Below are 24,406 nucleotides of genomic sequence, written 5' to 3' on the forward strand. Positions count from 1 at the left end.
AAAGGTAGAAACTTAACCTCTCACCTCCACTTTTAGTCTGAAAGGTGTTTGCTGCAACCAACTTAATGGTTTATATTCTTTTGCCCTAGTTCAAACTCCAGCGTTACTGACTGTATTTAATGTTCACAAGGTTCAGTGAGAGCTGTTGGCTGCCTTCTACTACCACAGAGACAAATATCAGCACAACTGCCTAAGGTACAGAGCACTCATTTAAACCTGCCAATAAAACACAATCTGCAGCTCCAGACTTCCTCTCATGACTATGTGTGGTCAAATCTCAGTTTTTGTTCACCCTGTTCAAAGCCAAGTAGCTCTTTATTCAAATAAAAATATATTCACAGTGAATGTATTTATTCTTAGCTTTAAATGAGGGAGTTTTTTCTATTTGCCACCAAAGCCAGTTATCCAGTTTAAAAGAATCTCAGTTAATGTGCTGACTTCACACAATGCTGATTCTGGTATCCAATCTTGATTTTCTCAGCTTTTTTCATTTTGTTTAAGTTTTAAAAGCCCCCAGAAGCCTTATTTTATCAATGAAAATGAACAATATTCATCTTTGCTCCAGGAGTAAAGTGGTGACTTTTCTCTCTCAACTTGACACACAAGATTTTCTTCAAAATAATTAAAGATGGTACAAGTTGGTAAAAAATAATATGATAATAGTGGAAAATAAGTCTCAACCCAGGTCAGACTATGATGTGGTTGCCTCTGCTTGATGTGTTTTATTAAGACTCTTCCTGCAAAACGGCCATGTAGGTGGTGTGTTGCCATGGCGATGTGCTCATTAACAGCTGCTAAGCTTCATTACTTCCTGGTCATCAGCCCAGTGACACTGATCCCACACAGGGACAGAAGCACAGTATGCAGTCACACACTCACACTCTCTCTCACACACACTCACTTACACTCACCCACAGATTTGTCATCTTGAAAACTGACATATAACAACTGGTCCTCTTCAGCTCATATCTCATGTTGTGGAAGAGGATGTGTATTTGTGTCTGTGTGTGGTACGCAGGGTAGCATGGACTTATTAGCAGCTCTCTTAAGGTGGAGTATCTGATCAGTCAAACACAAAGCACCACCTAAGGCAGGAAATAACACACGATGTTTACATACTGTACAGTGACGTGGTTAACATAAAACCTGCAGTTACATGCATCTGGTCAATAATCAGCCTTCTTTTCTACCCACTGCCATATCTGTTAAACCTGCTGTATGCTTAGCATTTGTTTCGGGGTATGTCTTGTTTTTATGTCTTTAAGCATCATTTTTAGTGACTTTGCAGATTTAATTATTTAGGTAATGATTAATGAGCAATTCTTTCTTGGCATATCTTGCTGCCACTATCTTTTTCATGTGTGAGGTGATTTTCATACACATGCCCCAGATGGAAGCCTGAGAATATATATATATATATACACATACATATATATACATACGTATATATATATAATTCCGGTTAAGAAAGCCTGGTTTCTCTAGTCTGAAAAACCAGACCAATCAGTGAGCTCATGTTTATCCTCTCTCGCAGATGCATCTGGCCCTCTCCCATTCAGACAGATTCCCATCCTTGCTGAGACAGGTCAGGCCAATCACAAGCAGTTATCTAAATTGGGGCAGGTTTGATATGATGACAAACAGAGGAGCACAACTGAAGCATTTCTGCACTTCAATTAACAACCAAGATGACTGCTGCTATTGTGAAGAGGTTTGTTGAATCTGCACTGCTGTTGTTGATAAGAAAAATGCGTTTGCCGTACCACCAACAGGATTTGGTAAAAGTTTAATTAACGCTGTAGACTGTTTACATTTTTTTGTTGCTCTGCGCTACATCACACATTTCATTGCTCTGATTGGTTGTAGGCCTATCCACTTGCGTCCCGAGGGATTTTGGTCTGTGAATGTTGATAACGCCCCTTCGCAATCAAAAATGAACTCTGCATTTGCAACTGGGTCTCAAACCTCTCAGCCAGGCTATTGTTCCTCATGTTCATGCCATTTAAGACGCCATGTCTTTAGAGAGAGCTGACAATCAGAAGGTTACTTCAAAGCATGCAAATGCAGTGAACAAGCATCACATGGTCCAACATTTGAATCACTCTACTATCACAGTTCTCTAAGCCATCTGCTAGGCCTCACAAATTTTTATGACTAACATCAATATAGACGTAAGGGTAACACACACTGATTGACTTAACGAAAAAAAGTAGAAGAGATAACATGTTAACACTTATTTCTAACATGGTCCCAAGATGTTAAAAGATAAAGAAACATATAGAAGCACAAGACATTTAACACAAGAACAAAGCAATACAATCCTAAAAACCAGAACACGTCACTGCAATTTAAAAAGAAAAAATAGTAAAACTCTCACATCAAAAAACCCATAAAAAAAGACCTGACTTCTATAAGCCCCTCTCATATTAAAAAGCTGGATGTGTAGTGGATGTCTGTTCCACAAGATGTTACCAGCTTAAAAAGAGACTTGTGGTTGCATTATTCACTAGAGGCACTTTACATGAGCACACACATGCACCATTATTATCTGAGAACACAAGTATTGAAGAGCATATCCACTGATAATACCGAACATTTGATACAACCTCGGTTGTTCCACTCTGAGCCATACTGACAGCAGTCCTGCCACTCTGAATCCATCACTACCAACATGAGTTTGAGAGGATGCATTGAATGGATACCGAATAATATTATTTTGCATCACCTGTAATTTCTTCCTAAAATTAGCTGTCAGACCATTGTACCAAGCAGAAGGTGCATAATCGAAATGACACTGTATCAGTGATGACACGGAAAAGAAAAGTTGAAAAGCTTTGTTCTGGGAAACATTAACTTAAAGTTGCTGGCACACTTAGATAATATTTTGGCAGCAAAAGATTGTACACAGACAAACGCCTGTAAACAAAAGCACACTTACAAACACACTTGACACATGCCCCTGCACACACTCATTGCGTCCGAGTTCTCTCTCGCTCACACACACCGTCATCCTCACTGCCTCTGCTGTCAGAAAGGTCAGCTGAGCAGAAGTCAAAAATGTAATTATTGTGAGGCACAGAAGTGAAGCATCGGAGACCTAAATGGGCAACGAATGCTCTAATTAACCTGACTACATTGAATTCTTTCCTGAGGCAAAGCCGGTCTCTTTCATTATCTTTAAGTTACACATTATATTTTCCCCTTTTTTTTTCCATTTCAACAACACATACTTTTAACTCAACAACATATTCTCGTCTTGCATCATGCACACAATCAGACTGTCTCTCACTAAAATAGACTTCAATCTCTTGCTTGGTGCTCGTTTTAAGGTTACTAGCTAAATGTAGGGTTAAAAACTATGGGTGGAACTCACAGTTTTATTGAAGGAGACGGTTAGTACTTTTGCAGCTACAGTCAGTACAACTTAAAATGCCATAAAGAGATAAGACTAAATATATTTACACAAAATATGACTTTCACATTTCGCAAAACACTAAAAGGAGAACCAGGCCTCGTCCACTGTGGTTGAGGATGGTAATTTCTCTCAGGATGTGTCCTATTATTTCTGCTGACAGTATGTCCTCGAGGCTCTGAGGAATCTCACAAAGATTGTGTCATCTTGGAAAATGACTAGGAGTAAGAAGGACAGCGAGACCAGCTTCTCCCTGACCTGGTCTACCAGGTCACAAAAATGCCTCAGGATCTCAATATGCAGCAGGAAGGGACAAAACAGCTGTCCCGTCAGGCATCTGAGTATTTAGACTGCGTCTAGTCTGCACCAGAAGAGCAAAGATTACAGCCAGCAGACTGTGGAACTCACAAACAGTAGGTCAACAATCAAATTAGAGGAGACACTTCCTCTACTTCCTTCTTATCCCACATTACTGCCACAAATTCATTGCACAGGCTGTTATGTTTGGTAAGTTAACTCCCCAGAGTACAGACATTCTTTCAAGTGCAGGGAATTATCTATATGTGCATCTTCAGATGGGTGACGAATTAAAGGAAAAACCAACATGAAGTGACCCCAGCAACAGCTTCAGTGCTCCTTGGCTTTGATTCTACAAGTCTGTGTAACCCTACTGGAGGATGAACACCACCACTCTTCCAAAAGATTTTCCCTCGTTCAGTGTTTTGATGGTGGTGGTGGTGGTGGAGAGTGCTGTCTAATATATCGGTCACAAAATCTCACATAAATGTTCAGCTAGGTTGAGATCTGGTGACTGTGAAGGCCATGGCATATAATTCACATCATTTTCATAGAATTCATTCAGTGACCCCTCGTGCTCTTTGGATGGTCGCAGGATGGGAGAGAAAGAGAGAGAAAGTGTATGCAAGGAGACAGAAAGAAGGAAAACATGTTAGGGCCAAAAGTTATGGTGGGAGCGTTGTCTTCAACGGATGACAGATTTTGAAAACTACTCTGTAATTCCCCATCTCTCTTTTTCTGTGCCATATCTCCCTCTCTGCCCTTGGAATGAGAAACAGACTTTGACAGGGGATAGATGGATAGCATAGCTAGATAGATGGATGGAAAGAGGGAAAGAGAAGGATAGAAGGATAAGCAGAGGGCTGGCCTCTTATTCCCAATGCAGTGTCAGCTCTGCCATCAACTCATCAAAACCGCTGACACACTGCTGACGTCCCTCTCTTTTCTACCTCTGACCATATCCCCTTATGTCCATCCATCCAGCTATCTATCCATGTCACCTGTCTGTCTAGCTGCCTCTTTCAGTAAATACTTGTATGTATGTATCTATGTATGTATGTATGTATGTATGTATGTATGTATCTATCTATCTATCTATCTATCTATCTATCTGTTTGTCTGTGCATCTAATATTGAAACAGAAAAAGACAGGATGAAAACTTGCATGTTATGACAGAAAAAGGCATGAGATAGAAGAGAGATTTATGTTAAAAACATGGACGAGGAGTGAAAAGGTAAGAGGGCAGGGTGAGGAAAGGGGAGTGAATCTTCACAAGCTGACACTGACATTTAGTGCATAGCTATAAGAGTCAATGGAAAGCACTCAGCATCAGAGACCACACACATTCACTGCACACCAAACACATGCTACACACACACACATACATTATGGATCTGTCCCTTTCCCCCAGAGATAGATTATTGTAGCACTTCATTCTAAGAGACAGAGAGAGGGGTAAGCCTGCAGGTACAGGCAGACAGGCAGGAGGGCAGACAGAGTATCAGGCAGACAGATGGCTGTGTATACATGCAGCAGGAGAATCTGAGCCTAAAACTCAAAATGAGACACATACAGAATGTTAAGTGCTGTGCAGTGGAAAACACACTCCAAATGACAACTTTAAGTGCTATATGAAGTGCCTCGGAAAAACAAAAGCATTTTGAAATGATCACTCCAGACATTTGCTCTGCTAGAGAGCTTTAAAGTTGCTTCCAAGGTAAAACAAGTAAGGCAAAAAATTGCAGGGAGAAGCACACAGCAGTCTGCTTTAAGCAGAAACTATATGACCTGACTTTCTGCAGCCTTTCTCTGTCATGTGTAACATCTGTCTGCCTGCTCATCTTCCCATCTGCCTCATTGCTTTTCTCTACATCTTTGTGCTAGTTAGTTTCCCACCACCTGCCCTTTCCTCATTTAGCACTTCATTGTTCTGCTTACCTGCCTGTGCTAGAGGTAATTCATCTGTGTCTGTCAACAAGCCTCTCTGTCTTATACAAAATTGTGTTAAAAATCTCCAGGAACCTCACGTACAAAGCCTTGTGTAAAATTCATACTGAAACGTAGCGTACGCACAAACTGTGTAGGAACCAAAAGAAGACGTATGACACCGTGTGCACGCAGGATTCCACGCAAATTTTCATTGTACATCCAGTCAACGTGAAATTGAGCACAAATGAATGAACACCCCACACCACCTTCTCGCTGCCCTAAATTTAATATGCTAATGAGTACAAGTAGGCTTGGGCTAAACCTTTCTTCAGAATCAGGAAAAATGGCAAAAGCATGCGGCAAGTCAGCCAAAAAGAGAAATTTCAGCGAGAGCGAGGTGGAGGTGCTGCTATCATAGGCAGAGTTCAGAAAAAGATTTTATTTGGCCGTCTGTTCTCTGCCATTAATAAATGGAGTGGGAGAGTGTGGCGGAGGCTGTTAATGCAGTGGGGTCCTGACATGCCTTCCAGCAGAATGGGTTTTTTTCTTGTACATTATGCACTTTCTCTTGATTTAAGTGACTCAAATAGTTTACAGTTCTGCTTTATTTCACATGTATATACAGACGGAATGAACCAATGCGCCAAGCAAAAGGTGAGATTATCTAAATTTTTTCCAACTTTACACATTAATTTATAAACAGACAGAAAGCGCTGATTCTCTAATTTAACAGGAAAAACATGTCTCTAGCTTAAACCATTAAGGACTAATGACACTAATGACAGTGCATCTGCACTCCCTTGAGATTCAGAAGGAGTTGACTTTATATTAATTTAACTTATAAATTTGGTGTTAGGATAAATGAATAGTGAGTTGCCACCTTTTTTGCATCACATATCATTTGCACATTGATGGAATGAAAATGCTTTATTAACAGATAAATTTACCCTCTGATAGTGATAGTGTGTCTCTAAAATGCCCTTCTGATTCAGTCATTCAGTATGTCCTCTATTGGGCTTTCAGACAGGAGGCAATTTGCGCTGACAGAGGAGGACAGGGCAAACATTGGCGGGTTTTCCAAACTTCTAGCAGGACACGTCATGGAAGATCCTGCTGTGTTTAGAGTCTATCACTGCCAGCAACAAAGATGCATCTTTCCACTGCTAAGAAAGAAGTGTTAGCACTCACCCCACTAATAACGAGAAGAAAGGGAGCAACAAAGAAGAGGCTGAGGGTGCCCACTGGTACAGAGAGCAGCATGTGGAAGTCAGTTTCACAGCAAAGTCTATTTTCCGTTTAAGTTCTTGATGCCTTGTTTCTATTGGCTGTGGGGGTGTTCATCACAGTGCGCAGAGGTCAAAAGTTCAACTAGATTGAGACTGAACTTTGACCGCTGTCTGCACCGGTCTGTACTTTGCCTGGCAACAGCGACATTCCGTCGTGGCACGCCGCAAGTCATTTGAAAGAATGGGTTTCTGAGCACAGTGGTGCCATTGCCGTGTTCTGTCTGAAAGCAGCATAAAAAAAGTGCATGCTTTTATGTCTACATGTTTAATTGCATACATGTCCATGGGTTATTTCTTTCCAATAAGGCCCATGTGTCTATGCTGTGTAACTCATATCAAAGAGTAGTTGTTTTCACATGTCCGACAGACTCATAAACTAATTCCTAATATTAGCAGTTTCACTGCATCACCTCTAAGCATCCCCAGTTGACTAAAACCATTAGAAATGTGTGTACCAGCTGGCGTGGAGGAGCACAAATTCTAACATTTAACTACATCCGACCGTGAGCGTGAAAGCTGGCGTATGCAATATTTTGTGCATACGCAACATTTGTATATAAAGCCCCAGGTCTCCAGACTCCAAGACCAATATGCTAACTTAACACAGCTGGATACAAAAGCTACCAAGTCATGGACAAAATAAAATGAACAGACGTGACCTCTCCTTTTCAACCTGTCTGAATCTACCCTCATCATACATACAGACTTTCAAGTTTGGTTACCCTTCAACGACACTCAGCACTTTCTTGTATCATTTACATCTGTGTTGCTTTTAATTAGCTCAACGAGTGTAACAAGACTGCTCTGTAAGCTCACTAATTATGCAGTTCATTAGAAAAATAACAATGTTGACTAACAAAATAAGAGGTGGGAAATTGCTTGCAGGAAGGGGGTAATGTGTGTAAAGGTGCAGGTTTCTGCTCACACACATAGTACATGCACAGTGAAAATACATTTACTCCTTTCAAACATTGAGAGGTTCCAAAGAAATCAATCACTTCCGCACAATATTTAATGTCAGAAAATGTCATGTTCCACAGACATTTTGACATTTGAGGTTTCAGCTGATGTTTGAGAGCTGTGTAAATATAAACCTCAATGTTGTCCATGAATCATTTTGGTGACATCAGGGCTTAAACATCCAAAAATGTTTCCAAAATGTTTTAATGCAATTTATACAAGCTGTACCAACAAATTTAGTAGCAAAACAAGAAAAAAAAAAGACTCAGCTCTTTGCACAGTCAAAATGTTTACTATTTCTATGTAGCCCTCCTACTCAACTCTAATTTGTTACAGAATAATTGTCATGGCATACCTATTTACACCTGATAACCCCTTTAGCATTGGAGGTGAATTGGTAGGAGTCTACTAGAATATTGAATTTGGGATGTGTCTACTTTAACAAAAACATATGACTCTGACTAGGGTGCAGAGAGGCCTGGTTAGCTTGATTTTATAGCTATACTGTTTATGTGAGCTTACAAACTCCCATGCATACCTTTAAGACAGCATAGCCCTTACCTATCAGGCATGAATAAACATTAAAGGGGACATATAATGCAAAATGCACTTTTCCATGGTTTTCTATCAGTAGTACGTGTCCCTGGCATGTCTACGAACCCCCCAAACATGAGAAATGTCCATCCTCTCCGTCTTTTGCTTTCTCCACCTTTCAGGAAATGTGTGCTAAGACAGGCGAATTTGAGATTTTCTCTTGATGTCGTCAAGAAGTGAGATGCCACCTCCCCCCAGGTGGGTGACACTCCCCGAGCTAGATGTGTGTTCCGCCCACTGAGTCCGTCTTGCAGACACTATCGCTACTTCCCTCGCAAACACTAGCTTTCGGTAGAACAATGCCGAAGGTACGAGCAAAACACAGTAGTTGCTTTGTTGTTGGCTGCACAAACCAACACAGAAGTCTTTTTTTTAACCCCTACGCCCGAGGATCTGAAGACCCAGTGGATTAATTTTATTTTTGATGGAAATGTACCCGCTCCAACTTGAAAGTGTAGTACGTGTGTGCTAACTATTTCACCTCGGACTGCTTTCTCAACTAGGGCCAGTACAATGCAGGATTTGCTCTCAAGATAAAGCTTGGATCAGTACCGACTGTCCGTGACCCAACTTTGAACTTGGGAGCTGTAAGTTTTACCATTTTATGTTGCTTTACTGTATGTTCACGAGAGCCTGTTGCGTGTGTTGTTAGCATGGCAGCTAATGTGGCTAACGTTTAGCGTCATCGACGCGCAGCCGGGTATAGCTGGGTATAGATTGTATGCAATTCTTCTGCTTGGTATCGCTGTGTGACATTGATTAGAGCCACCCTGCTAAATGTATTATACTTTAAAGGCGTTTTAGCTGTCTGTAAAGTCAAGCCGGTAAAATTCGGACTAAAAATAAGCTCTGTAGTGATTAGCATAGGTGTCCGGGCTTGTTGCTGTGAAAGTTATTATTGAGAGTCATGCCTTATCATGGTCGTTTTAACGTTTACATCATGTTTACAGATACAGTGCCTGTAGGGAATATCTACATAAGCGCAGAGTTAAGGGAATATGTCCAAGGGGATAGTCTATAATACACATTTTTTGCATTTTGCACATATAGTGAGCTATTTGCAGTATTTACAAGCTATTGACAACCCAATTTACACATAATTGAGTGCATTTGTTGTTATCATTTTTGCACTGCTTGCAGCTGTTGCCATAACTACACATTTGAGGAGAGGTTGGTGTAACCTCTGTTTCCTCTGTTCAGGCCAGCACATCAAGTGCATCTATACAGCTTCCTGCAACAAGGGATGTTGCATGCCAGAGTGACCCACTGTAGGCACACAGTTATCCTTGAAGACCCTTCAGCCTCACATCAGAAGTACAGGTCTGTAGCCATCTGAAGTGCATCTACTTTTGATAAAGCTATCAGTCATTTATCAGTCTTGGAATGCTGTGCAGGTAAATGAAGCTGTGGTTACTTAGAACTTGTGAGAGTGTGTAGGCTAAGGTTTCTGTCAACACTAACATCTTTGATTTTCTCTTTACTGTACCTCCAGACTCTACCTGGCTGCCACGTACTACAATGAAAATGTTGACCGACCACAAGCCCAAACAAAAGAAGGTGAACCACTGTTCAAGGTCCAATTTCCAAAGGTGTGTTATATTATTTTATTTTTCAACCAAAAAATGTTTTGTACACATTGTATTAAGTATTGCATGTATAATGTTATGACAGTTCCATCTACAACAAAATGCAGTAAAGAAAATGTCAGGAGGTAGTTAGAAACAGACTTTCAGTCATTGTTTTGTTAAAAAAATAACAAAGAAAAGTGAAAAATGTAAACAAAATCTTACTGGGAATATGGTGGACCTCATATTTGAAAAAGTCTTTGTTGACCTGGGACCATACACAGAAGCTGCTTTGGCCATCCCCATCCCAGAGGACCTCACTGCACAGTTCGAGCGGCCTGAGAGGAGAAGGAAGAGGTCATATCCAGCTATGTGTCCCGGTTCTATCATGGGGCAGTCTAAAACCCACGTACTGGCATGTGGCGTCAGGAAACTCGGCATGGATGCGTAGGACCACGCAGGCTGGAATGACGACCCAGATTCTGCGACCAAGGAAGCCCCAGCACAAGCCCACGAAGCTCCTATAGGCTAGATACCTGCACCGACTAAAACAACTGGACAGGGCATTTAGTCTTGCAAATATATATCTATGATGTGTCTCACAATTTTTTTTTTTTTATGGATCCAGTGAATCCTACAGTTTTTTTTATTATCACTGATTATACGTCCCTCATTTGATGTAAATAAATGCTTGATTGTTACTAAAGAAATGACTCCTCTGAATTCATATATTATATGCACACTATCTGCTGATAGATGAACTTTACAAATCAAAGAGCAGCTAAACTAATTTATTTGAGGGTGTGTTACTCCATTTGTGGTGTGTTATTACCATTGTAAAATGATGTGCACTGAAGTAAAACAAGACTGCCTAACATCTTTTATTCAGATTGAAACTATGTTTTTACAAAGAAGCAAAACATACTGGTGTATTCCTCTCAACAGTAAAGGACCATAGTCAGTGCGGTACATGTTGCAGGCATTCTGGAGGGAGTACACATTGAGGCAGAGCGGCTCCAACCCAGGACGGTCTACCATACATGGTAAATCTTCCTCGATCTCCCATAGCCATCTGGTAACCTACAGTGAATTGCAAATGGTAAATGCTATGGTTTATTATAAATGTTATGTAATCAAAACAAATTACTAATTAGTTTGTCCAGTGAGAATGCTACCTGTGGTATCTCCTAGCAGCAGATATTCTCAGCTTCTGTGGGCATGGTTGCACAGTTTCCACAGGAGCACCTATCCAAAATATAGAGAAAAATGGTAACATTCACCAAAATATAAAGCTTATGAAATTCAAACACTGACAGACAGTGGAGCTAAGGTGTGTTAGAAGTAAGCTTGGCTACATATCAACCGCATATAACATAGGTAATTTATAACATGTCACTTATTGCATATAATGTGGAGCTTGACAACAGCGTAATGTAGAAAACTGCACAGTTTAGTTTGACTAAAGATTACTGTTGCTGTCAGGCATGTTTATGCTGATTTACAGCTTTCATTGTAATACACAAAATAAATTTACTACATAAAGGAATATGTCATGATGAGCATCTCTGCTCAAAACATGGAGAAAAATGATTTACTTCAGCATCTATTAAAATATCTGACTAGTACTGACATTGAACACCTGTAGCAGTCCACATACAACAAACATTTTCATAGACTGTAAAAGTATATCTAAGGAGGCATGACAGATAACTACATTACACAATGCACAATAGTGCTTATTTACCAAAAGAGCTCCCAGTAATGACGAGACAGTAACAGTTAGCATTAGCTACCTAGCTACATGTTAGTAACTGTGTGCCAGCACACATCAACAAACTGAAAATGTAATGTCAAAATACACAAAATTGGTTAACAACCATTCAGAAACGTCCTGCTGCAGTTGTAGAGTTTGAACTTCTTCAGCAGCCTCTCCCTCTGGGTCAGATTCTGGATAAAAGTTGTGTGGTTGAACCAAATCGCTACCGACGCCAGGTCACCGGTCACGGTCACCGTAAACATTAGAGCATGGAGCTAGAAGCCCAAACGGCATCCCCTTCCGAGGAGGGGCGTGGTCAGGCACAGCTCATCTGCATTTAAAGCTAAAGACACAGAAACAGCCTGTTCTGAACAGGGCTGAAAAAGAGGGGTTTACAGGCATGCTGAAATATAGGATCGAAGTTGATTTTTTAGCAAGAAGCTTCAAAGACATGTTTTGGGGACCTCTGAGACTTATTCAAACTTGTTGAAAAGGAGCATAATATGTCCTCTTTAAACCCACAACATACAATGCAGCAGCCTTTATTGACACAAAAATATAAACCGGCAATCACCCTTTTGAAATGTCCTGGTGACTCTTAAAATAATATGAAATAAAATATCCGGGGTTTTGTAAACTCAGTTATGGTACCATATCGTTGGCGCGCATGTTGGAGCTCATTTGAATTCTCAAGAAAAAGTATTTTCACTGTACTCACTGATCCTTGGAAACTCAAACTGTTAGCAGCAGTTCGCTCAAACCCACTGTCGAGCGACGAGACGTGAGATGAGATGGAGAAACCAATCGTGGAGCCCGGTCCGTATGCACACACACAGCGGGTGTTTTGGCAGCTTGAAGTCCTGAGCACCCTCTACAGCAGCAGCATGCGTTGCAGCAGGCCGGCAGGCAGCATGTAGGCATGAGACACCTCAGAAACTTGGCGCAAAATGTCTCCCACACAAACTCAGTCTTCTTCTCCTGACAGCTAGCGAGGGCGAGGCTAACTAGCACTAGTTCACAGCAGACAATTGCGTCGCCTAAATTTAGGCTGAATTACCGGCTGAAACGTCTCTAAACACGCCACACTCTTCTGTTTTATAACAGTTAGCACACATATAAAATGTCCGGTTTTTAGTTACATTAACAACAGCAAATTTAAACACTTTAACTGGCTTACAACTAGCTCTTGCCGTCTTGGTATTTTTTTCCGTTTCTCTCACGTTCACCGACTGAGCCTCGTCTCTTTTTAGTCCCACCCCCTCTCAGAATCCGGTAGGTAGTTGACACTCATCTCTGACTGGCACTGATTCGCTAATAACAGGTTGACACCTGGTTACCCAAATAAACAAACAAAAAAAAAAACACATGAGATGTTCAAGGACTACACATGGACAAATATATGTGGACTCTAACACACACACACACACACACACACACACACACACACACACACACACACACACACAGCTCCTTGAACTCTCCCATATAGAAACACAGTTACACACACCCTTGGGCACATGCAGAAATGAGCATGCATATGCATACGTGCCTGTAACCCTCACACACACACTCACGCACACAAAACAGCCATGTATGCCTGTTTAGCAGTCAGTCCAAACTGTGCTGGGAGTCTCTTACTTACCATATGACCTTTTGTCACTTTGCCAGTGACATTTTAAATGTGCTCTCATTCACCTTTGTCAGCAGCCTTGTCTACTGGGCGCTAAACAAAGCAGAGCTACTGAGGGAAATATAAAGACAGAGAGCATGAGAAAGACAGATGATGGAGAAACTGAAAAAGATAAATAAAACAGACCCAAATGAGAAGGAAGGGTCATTGCTGAGAGCAAGCACAGATAAAGACAGGTGGGAAGATTTAGTAGTTGGGAGAGCATGAGCTGAGGTGGTGTGTGAGGGGGCAGAAACAGAAACAGAAAGACAGTTCAGGACGAGAGACTCCAAGAAAGAGAAAGATAGCTATTAAGTGAGACATAAATGTAAGAAAAGATGGAATGAAAAAAGTGATGAATTGCATGAAAAGAGCAAAATGGCAAAAGGTGGGGGAAAAATGAAAAGACGGAAAGAGGCAGGAGGGACTGATAACATGAAGTAGCCGAGAGCAGAATCTTCGAAAAGGGCAAGGGTGGGAAGAGAAAGAAGGGGAGTGAGTGTGTGTGAGAAAAAAAGAGTGTGAGAGGGCGAAAATAAAAGAGCGAGGGATGGGGTGTGTCGCTCTGGAAATTACTGCCGTCTATGTCGGAAATGTCACAGATATGTGAGGGCCCATTTCAGAGCTGTGATAATATGTGAGCGCCATTCATCTCCAGCCAGAGGGTGTAGTAGGATCAATAGAGTCTTAGTATTAATAGAGACCCCTCTGCTGCATTAATAAGACAAACTAGGACCAGCAGCACTCACTGACATAAAAGACATTTCCTCTCCTTAGTGTTACCGCATGCCTGAAAGATCACCATGTTGACAGTAGGGTAGGGGACACTGTTGTTTAACCTAAAGGCCTGACATCATTGGATTGCTGCTCTGTAGCTGTCCAGGACTCCCTGCGGAGGTGTGGCATGGGGGAAAAAAAGATAGATTTCTATATCTGGAGATCAATGAAGACTCACAAAAACAGCACTTAAGTAGCTGTTTATATCATCTAACATCAGTTTAAAGGTTGGGGCAGCATATTGATGTACCTGCTTTCCCACTGCTATTCAAAAAGGACACGTGTTCTTCCTCTGGCAGTTCATTAGACACAGGTGGGAAAGGGTTTCGAGCAGAAGAATGGGAATTATAAAGGTCAAGGGAGGGGTTTGTGCCTCTGTCAGCTTCTGTTTCGTCCCTCCCCATAGGCAAGTTGACATTTTGATAAAATGTTCAAAAGGACAATTAACACATCAGGGGGTAGACTTGCTAATCTGTTCTTGCTTTCTTCATCATCAGCATTAACCGTATCACCCTTCAGATGTGCACACATGTTGCTGTGTGTTGGCAGGTCAGCTCTAATTCTGTTCACTTGTGTGAACTTCTCTCGTCCTCTTACAAAGTTAATCCTGTAGGGTTTAAATGATACACTCCAACAGTTCATAACACAAGATCAAGTGTGTGATGACTGCTTCTTTGAGGTTTGTTTAACTCTCTGGCTATTACACACAATTTGTTTGGTTCTGATTTAATCTGACTCAGATTAAACACTGGAAAATGAAAAACAAGCACGTATTGTTTTCTTGGCAAATCATGTCATATGATTCTAATTCACTGCAGACAAGTGAATACATTTATTTTCATCATAGAGTCAAAAAAACAGAAATTCTTTACTTTTTTGGGGGATTTTTCTGGAAACATTTTCTCAGAAGATATACATCGCTTGCTGTGAATCCCTCCTCTGGCTCATGCTGGAGGATGACCAGATGCTTTCAGGCATGCTGAGAGATGCAGTCCCTCCAGCAAGTCCTCAGTCTGCCCCGAGGTCTCCTCCCACTTGGCATGACTTGTTACACCTCCGGAAGGACTATTTGAAGGACATCTTTACCAAAGGAACAACGAGCTGCTCATAGACTACTTATTTTTGTACTGTAGTCTACAGTCTATTTGGACTACATGCGAGGTTGTATTGACCTCTAGCAGTCAGAATCTACCAAAACAGCATGTCAAAACCCCAGATGTACTGTTTAATACATATTGGACTAATATTCATTATAAAAAAACTGATTTGGAAACTAAATTTTCAGCAAATAAAGAAGATTAAAATGTTAACAGATTTTTCAGTCGAGATTTAAATAAGACCCTCTAGATGACTATAGGCTTGGAAATATCAAAACTTTATGAGTTCTGTTAATAAAAGGATTCAGTGGTGTGCTCTAAAACTTCAAAAGCTTCAAAACTCTTACTGTTCAATGTGGCATCTTAACTCTCTTGTGTCAATCTTTAAAGCTGATGATGATGATGATGATGACGATCCATGAGATTAAACACAAAACCCAAAGCAGAGATAAGACACACCCATACATACCCACAAGCATTACCATGCACAGTCATGATCCACACAAATCCAGTTGGGCAAACAGAGTAGGCAGTGATATTCATACAGTAAAAGAGCTTCATTATCAACAGCATAAATAACTAAGTTAGTAAAGCTAAGCTTCAATTGCCCTCATAAAGAAACACCGCGGGAGATTTTCTTCTGCCAGCATGAAAGAATGATTGCACACAGTCACAAAACACATACTTAAGAATGCTCTGACATGCACATAGACATAGTGTCTACCTGTATGTGCACACACTCACACACACTCACACACACTCACGCTGCTTTTTGCATTCACATATGTACAGTACACACTGCCATGGAGTAGGAAAAGACCTCAGGCAGTCCACAGGGGGAGCTGATAATGAGAGTGGGAGCAGGGGGACAGAAGTTTGGAGTGTGTGAAGCAAGGAAAGTTGGTTCTCACTTCTGAGGCTGCAAAGCCCACATGGGGAAAGAGGCCATGTCACGAACAGTGAAGCTCTGAAGGAAATGTCAAATCACTGGTGTTTGAAGCTGGGGACGTAGGCATAGCTATGAGTGCAAATGAGAGCGTGTGCATATCTGATAGAGAGATAGTTAAATGGAGAGGAATCCCAGTATTGCATGCACAACTATATTCACAACTATGTGTGTTTGTGTGCCAGTGTGAGTGTGTTTGTGTGTGATGTAGGCCTACAGCACTCAGTCAAGAGTGTAAGTGGGGGATCTGAGGCCATGATTTGATCAAAGGCACTTTGATCATCTGGAGGCCTGGTCCAGTACAAAGTACTGTATATAAATTTGCTTCATGGGCATACCCACACACACATGCTCACACATATGAACACAAGCACTAAAGCAGTGGGATAATGGGAAAGCAATAACACTGGGGGCCCCATGTAATGGTAGCTAAATTTAATCCCATGACAGCTCCCAACTTGAGTGTAGAAAATCAATCAATGCAAATGGAGGCTCAAATTGCCACAGTCAAATGTTAAATGACTAGCAGAATGACGTGGCACTGCACGAGGCCACTGTTAGTGTCTTTCATTCTGTCTCATTCTGTCTTTTTTGCCCCTCACAGTCCAGTCATTGTCCATATCAGGTATTCACTTCCAAAATATTGCATCCATCTTGAGTAGCCAAATGATTATATTTACTCTGAAATATTAAGTGTGCACAGCTGTGACAAAGACTTCTCAAGCGGTCCAGAGCATCATTTTTACTTTTTTTTCTTTTTTTTCCTTTATTTTTTTCCCCAGATATTCATTGCACCATCTCACCTTTGTCTTCCCTTGCAGTGTTAATAAATGTTTCTTTCCAGTCTACATGCTGTATCCACAAAGGTGAAATGTTCACCTTGGCACCTTTTTCCTCAGCGTATCACTTTTTTTTCATTTCTGTTTGTCACCCACTGAATTTGTATTGCCACCACACACATCTCAGACTTTATCTCTCTCCCTCTTTCCCTCTTTTTCTTCCTGCCCTGTAGAAACACAAAGTGAAATATCTTCTCGAGCATTTCCTGCTACACAAATATCTCTGCTCCGTGTTTTCGTCTTTTACTTTTTCTTCTCAGTTCTCTTCGTTACTAACTCCATTGACCATTTCTGTAATTGTATTATCACTTTTACCTCTGAAGGTGACGGCATGCTACAGTGGTGTGAAGTGCTGTGATTACAAGGAGAAAAAGCAGCTTTGGGTTTTCCGTTGGGGGAGGGGGGGTCACAAAATCAGGCACTTCAAAAACACAAGTGCTGGTATGTTGTGTTACTGAAGTCCCATTCAGATAGGATTAAAATTTCAGGGGTAATAAAACACTTTCTTGGTAAATCCATTGTTCTGGATGCTTTCAGCCACTAAAAATTACAAAAAAATGTATATTCTCTGGGAATTGTGACATTTATTTTGTCATTCTTTCAGAATACCTATTGATAAGTCTTTACAGTAAGAGAGGGAAGGAATTACAGTTCCAAAATGCACACATGTCCATTACTGACGATGAAAAAAAAAAAGAATAAAAATAATTCTGCCAAAAACACAAACATTTTTGTATATTGAGTTTTTACAGCCAAGTAATGTGGTCCACCCTCCACTTTCGTCCCAAACAGTAACCTCTGTAGCTGGTGTGCGGCGTCAGTACCTTAGACCTCCTGTTCGCTTACAGATTCAGCTGACAGCAGACAGCGGAGTGTAGTGGAAGTAAAGTGAGAGCGAGACTGAAGTGTGAATGTGTGGCGCTGGTGGTTCAACATGTTTTTTGTGGTATGTGGAAGAGTCAGCACCAGAGAACAAGCACAGCGGCTTTCAACTGGAAAAGTGAGTGCAGCAGTGCAAGCAATGCAGCCAGGGTATCCATGCAGAAACATGCCCAGAAAAAGAAAGAAAAAAAGAGAGAAAAAAAACAAAATTTTATACATGTTGTATGCACAAACATGCACATACAATAAAATGCAGATAAACAGTAAATATATGCGCATTCACTCATATTGTAAACTCATAAGTTATTTATAAATCAATGCATTCTTCATTCATTCAGCCATGATGAATATTCTATGAGGAGATAAAAGGGGGTTTGCCCTGCCACTCCACCTCGATGATGTAATTCACTGACACCACACTGGCCCAGTAAATACCACATACTGACACAAGCACTGGCAACGCGCCTGTATGTACAGGATCTGTAAATGTAACTGTCTCTCTCCTCACATTGCCTTGACTTTGAATGAATGCATCATGAAGTGCCTAAACAAGGACATTTTCATTGCCAGCTGCATATTTGTCTCTATCTGCAAAATCGTTTTAATCTCTGAGTGGGTTTTGAAAAAAGAAAAATAAACAAAAAAATAAATAAAAACATTCAAAGCAATTTAAATGGTTTGTCTATAGAAATGTGGTACAAGGCTGACAGAGCATTTGAGGATTTGTTGAGGCTTGGTGATTCACGCATATGACTAGTGTTAAGATTTTTCACACCCTGCATCAAAGCACTTTGATCCTTCCTTTCACTTTTAATCCTATAACCCTGCCCTTTGTGTCAGGGTAAGTGTTTCCATGTGTCCTTGAGTGTGCGCGCATGTGTGTGTGTGGCCTTGTTTTACTATATTCGTGGAGTCTGACAGCCAGACCCCCACTATACCTGATTAAGACTTGGGTTTAGGATCACATTTAGGTTAGGGTTAGGGTAATGGTTGGGGTTCAGCATTCAGTAGTGATGGTTTAGGTTAGGTTAATGAGCTAGGGAATGTATTATCTCAATGACAGGTCCCCAGTAAGACAAATGCGTGTTTGTGTGTGTGTGTGTGTGTGTGTGTGTGTGTGTGTGTGTGTGTGGAGAGAGTCAAACGAATACATTTATTAAACTTTTGAAAATGAGTTTGAACTTGAGGGAAGACAAGTAAGACAACTGTTGTGATTAAGCGCTATATAAAGACAGATAATAGACAACTAATTTACATGTATGCAAGACTCTATGAGAAAATAGGGATATAAAAGGAAAATGAGACATTCACAGAAAAATATACCAAACATCTTAATTACAAAAGCTCTGTTACTTGCAACACTGATTGTAAAATAAAATGAAAATACCGACAACAGGACTTCTTTTCTTTTTTCCCCTCCTTCCCTTTGAACGTCTAAAGTAACTTTTCAGATTTAACCTGGCAATTACACTTTGTACTAAAGGAAATTTGGCTTTGGAACACGATCAAATGATTGCTACAAATTGGCTATGATCACCAATACACAAACTTGCCCACTGTTCGGACTGCCCTCATGGGGTACTACTTTTGCAATTAGTCAAAAAGGATGCAAGGCATGTACTTAGTTTACATCTTGCTTTTTGGAATGTGTAGGTTATGTCTGCGGCCACCTTGACTCCTCATTCATCTCACTGGGACACCAACAGATCTGAAGCAGCTGTGAGTACACTGGGATTTGTCCACAGTGCTCTATTTGACTGCAGCCTGAAAAGATGCCAAAATTGATTTGTGTCAGTTTTACTTTCTGTCTCCCACACACACGACAAAAACCCTCTTCTACCAAATTTAATCTCAACACAAACACCTCTCACCTCACTCAAGACACATTCAAAAAGCCTTTTGACTTTGTGTACTCTTCATATTCATGCATTTAGAAGTGGCAAAAATAAATTCTGAAAGGGTTGCTAATCAATGTAGCTGCTTAACCCGCCCCTCTACTGCTTCCTCCATCCACAGTACAGACACAAGTCTCCTTTCATGAGTGTGTGTGTCTCAGAGAGCGAGAGAAATGAACGTGCTAAAAAGTATGATCCGTGCACTGAGAGACAGGAAGCGAACATAGACAAGAACAGAGAGAGAGAGAGATAGAGAGAGATGCTTGAAAAGAAAAAGAGGGAGGAAGAGAGAAGCAGGGGGCCATTCATCTGATTCCAGTGTGAGGTGTTAACATAACCTTTCTGTAAAAACTAATGGAAGGTGTCAGCACATGCGCTATAGAAGAGAGATAGAGCACAATAAAACAGCATGGAGCACTGAGGGTAGATTAGGTGCATCAGAGTATGTGTCTATTTCCTCTCTCATTGATCCTCCATTGCGTGCTTAACAGAGGTATTGATTATAAATTGAGACTTGTTCTGCCTGAGCTGTGCATATATACCTCTTATCAAAAGAAAGTCAAGAGGCCACTCTATGATTCATATTATGTTTTAGTCAATGGAACAAGGGCCACTCCCTTTAATTTACTCGCCTCTGTCTTAAACCATAATACACACACAGCAGGACTCTGTATCTCAGTGAGAACGTGTTAAAACATTGACAGACTGGAGGATGCTACCAGGAGCGAGTTCTCATCAGTGGACAAGGGCAAAAGTTGTCGTGACGATCCCTCCTAGCAGGAGAAAACAAATCTAAGATGGTACAGGTCAAAGAAAGCTTCAAAGCTGAACCTCAAAAGGTGAGAAAGTCAATAAAAACTTTCCTCCCCGGTATCAGTTTGCATTTACAAACATTAGGATGAATACTGCATATAAAGTAGATACTTTCACTCTGTCAATATGTGCTTATACAAGTGCAGTGACCGTTCAAAATGCGCTTATCTCATTAACAGTTCAATATCTTTATTCAATAATCTAGTCATCGTCATCTTATTTCCACTTTACTGCTCTGTTATGATATTAATAATAATAATAATGATAGACCCTGTTTGTCAGACACCTGAGCAGAAAATACTGGTCCACAAATTCAAAAGGATAGCTGTGACACATATGCTCATACATAAAACTAATGCAGTATAATACAGGCCTGCAATAAATCCTCCCTTCATGAGGATTATAATGTTCAGTGTTTATGCCTTGACCTTGACCTAGGTTATGTTACCATAACAACAGCTGCGCATAAATTATTTCCTCAGCCTGCTAATAATCCTAATATATCATGCTTGGATAGGGATAAAAATGAAACAAAACGGTGCTGTCTTGCCGTCACTGCGTCTTAAACAAAGCGCTCCAGGATACTTTCGCTTCCAGTGACCGGTGCATAGCCGTTGTACTGCTGTGATAAGCTATTTCCAATTTGCAGAGCTTGAGTCTAAAATACTCCCACACTTCAGATGATCGTGTGCAGGTTTTGTAGCTGCAGCTTGCATGCTTTGAACAGGCAATCGATGATGTCGGTTACATGGTTGCGTTGCCCCAGTCCTAACCGACTGTCATTTAATGTTTCTCTTTTCATGTTTCTCCAGAGCTGCTCATCCATAAAAACGCCACAGTCAAATTTACTGTACAGATATGAGAGTGGTATCAGTCTTCTCATATAACACTCTCCTAAGAAAGTGGATGAGCGCATTTTCCCAAAGTGTCAAACTACTTCTTTAATTCTTCTACCAGGTAGGTGGTAAAATGTTGGAAAGTCTGAATGTACTTTGGCTCGAAGAACAGTTTGTTTAAATCCAAAAGATTTTTGCACCACTATAAACACTGCCTGTCTATGGGGCTCAGTGGTGAGTAAACCACTGAGTATTTGCATGGCCCTGTGCCCACATAACGTGGATGAATAGGTCCACTGTCCTGCTGCAAGACTCTCCCCTCCCTCTGCAATTCAAGAAGGTAATTGAGTGCTAATCGAGTGTTTCCTCAGAGAGGAAAAACAACATAAGCAAATGAAAACACAAAACAAAACACTGGGCGCCTGTTCAACATTCAACAGATTCAACACTTGTCAGTGAACAACTGTCAGTGTCCATCATGAGGTTGTGAATGTCTCTCTGGCCAAAGCAGATATGACAAGCTCAGTCTATGCTGCTATCATTCGCTCCCCCTCTCTTCTCTCTCCTCCTCTGTCTCCTCTGTCCCCATCCTTTCCTGTATACTTCACTCTCATCACACTATCATTCTCCTCAAATTTTCCCGTTTCAATTCCACTGCCTCAAATTTTCTCCCATTGCCTGATTCTTTCGGCTGACTTCAGTTGTTCATGTTCTTGTTCTTACTCATCTGTCTCTTTATTTCTCCCCCTCCTCTCATTTCTGTATGCAGGTCACCATGGCTCTGGGTGAAGCAGCACAACAGTACAAGAAAGAGCAAAAGAGAAAGGGACACAATGAATAGTAATTTATCGGAGGAGGAAGCGGAAGAAATAGCTTCTTTCCATCTATCTCCTTGTATTGCCCAGCAGGATTACACATAATGTATGCACACCCACAAAGTTGCTCTGAGACAAAAGGGCAGAAAGATAGTCAAAGAAAGAGACAGATGGAAAGAGAGATACAGAGAGAGTGAGAGAAAAAGGGAGACAGACAATTCAGGGTTCAGTTCACTCATACAGTTCTTCCAAAGTAAGTTTATGTGAGAGAAAACTGTGTTACTTATGCATTACTTATTTTCTCCTTTGTGTTTTATTCTCTTTGCTCCATCCATCCCACTCAAACACACACATAAACTCATCTTATCAACATTAAAGTACAATAACAATTACCACGGGAATACACCAGCGGGATTTCACTCTGCCTTTTATAGGCACACCCCTACTCATATGGGAGGCAGCGCAACGTGGAGAATGAGATCCTGTCCAAAACCAATTTGACTGAGATAACGTACTAGTAAAACCGCCAGGGACCACCATTCCAGTACGATGTCATTTTTCTCCCAAAAGAAAATCAAACTGCATACTGATTGAGGAGTTCAGATGACATATCTTAGTGGTTCAGACAGTTTTATTAATACACTGTCTCACTGACAAATACGCTCTTTGATCTGCTTCAGACAAAAAGAAAAAAAAAAAGAGGATCTGCTGTAGTCTCCCCAGAGCTGAAAGTGCTATCAATCTTCTTATTGCACAACAGTGAGGTGATCAAAGAGCTTAATTGTGTTTCTTTCAGGAGGAATCTATGAGACGGGGAGAGACTATATGAGTATGAGTCTGTGTCACATGACTTTCTTTTCTGTCTCACAGTGTTATCTTCTGTAAAGTAATGCCACAAAAGTGCAATCTATCATAACTTAATATTAGTTTAAGGAAGTAAATCAAATAGAAACTTATTTGTAGTCCAACTTCAGTCATCTCATATCAATTTCAAATCAATCTTTGATGTTGTGTATGTAAAGAATATTTTGTAATTTGTTTTTGAAATAACACATTAAATATTCCCCAGGGGATCATGTTCCCTAAGGAAAGGAATACAGTCATATTTTCCAAGTAGCCCCAATTGGCCATTTCAGTATGTTACTGTGTTAGTTTAAGTGTTAATCTGGATATCAGTGTTAATGACTGAAAACATAATTGGCTGACAGCACCGATGAATCTCATCAAACCCCCTTCTCTCACTTTCCTGCATCAGATGGTGTTTGGAAACAGCAGCCAATCACCAAGCAGAAACTGATCCTGTCCCTGGTTCGGAGATGGAGAAGCATGTCAAATAGATAGAGGTTTTATCTTGTTTCACCTCTACAAGACGCCTGACACTGCAATTGCTAGATTAAATAACTGTTCACAAGAGCCTGCGTGTGTCCAGGAAAGACAAGAAGACTTGGAAATGCATGCACACACACAGCAGACAGCAGCTGCTGTCACAAAGAGCAGGGGCAGACTGATAAATCTCGTATGCAAACTTTTAACCTAGTTGGTGTAGTTTAAAAATTAATAAAGATTTTGAAAACTGCACAACCTATTTCTGATTTAACATTCAGACACACATTTTCATAAACTATTTGAGTGAAATTCAACAGTTTCTTTTTCCAGGATTGCCTCTATAGGCTGTTATAGAACAATTGTTGTCATGCTTCAAAGAAACAACACTGACTGTTGGATGGAAACAGGAAGCAAACAGCAGTCTCTCATGTTGAAATCCAGTGCTTTGTCAACCCTGCATCTCTGAATTAAATTTGTTGCCTTATAATTACATCACCTGATTTTCTTCCTTTGCTCCTGTCATAATTACTATGGCAACATTGCCACCGCCAGATGTAGCTTCACAATAAAAAGTAACTATGGGTTGTAATAAGTTGCTTTCGCAAACAAATCATACGGTCGTTTTTTGTGGGAGTAAAGTCTGTCAGAATAACATCAAAAAACGTATTATATTAAATTTTTGGATCTATTTTCCATATGTGGAGGAGACTG

At 40.7% G+C, this 24,406-nt stretch overlaps 1 protein-coding gene and 1 long non-coding RNA gene across 2 annotated transcripts in view; both read right to left on the reverse strand.

Moving 5' to 3' along the window:
- cntnap2a (contactin associated protein 2a) overlaps window positions 1-24,406 on the reverse strand; it is a 339,851-nt gene that overhangs the window by 245,842 nt on the left and 69,603 nt on the right. The window lies entirely within an intron of this gene.
- On the reverse strand, window positions 10,652-12,080 carry LOC147818525 (uncharacterized). Its single transcript, XR_015437898.1, has 3 exons — window positions 11,922-12,080; window positions 11,220-11,289; window positions 10,652-11,124 (listed from the first exon to the last, which is right to left on the reverse strand). It is a non-coding gene; the product is annotated as an uncharacterized LOC147818525 (long non-coding RNA).

The sequence above is a fragment of the Seriola lalandi genome, unplaced genomic scaffold, assembly GCF_002814215.2.
Source record: "Seriola lalandi dorsalis isolate HSWRI2012SDOR001 ecotype SW California unplaced genomic scaffold, Sedor1 jcf7180002054570, whole genome shotgun sequence".
Classification (NCBI taxonomy): domain Eukaryota; kingdom Metazoa; phylum Chordata; class Actinopteri; order Carangiformes; family Carangidae; genus Seriola; species Seriola lalandi.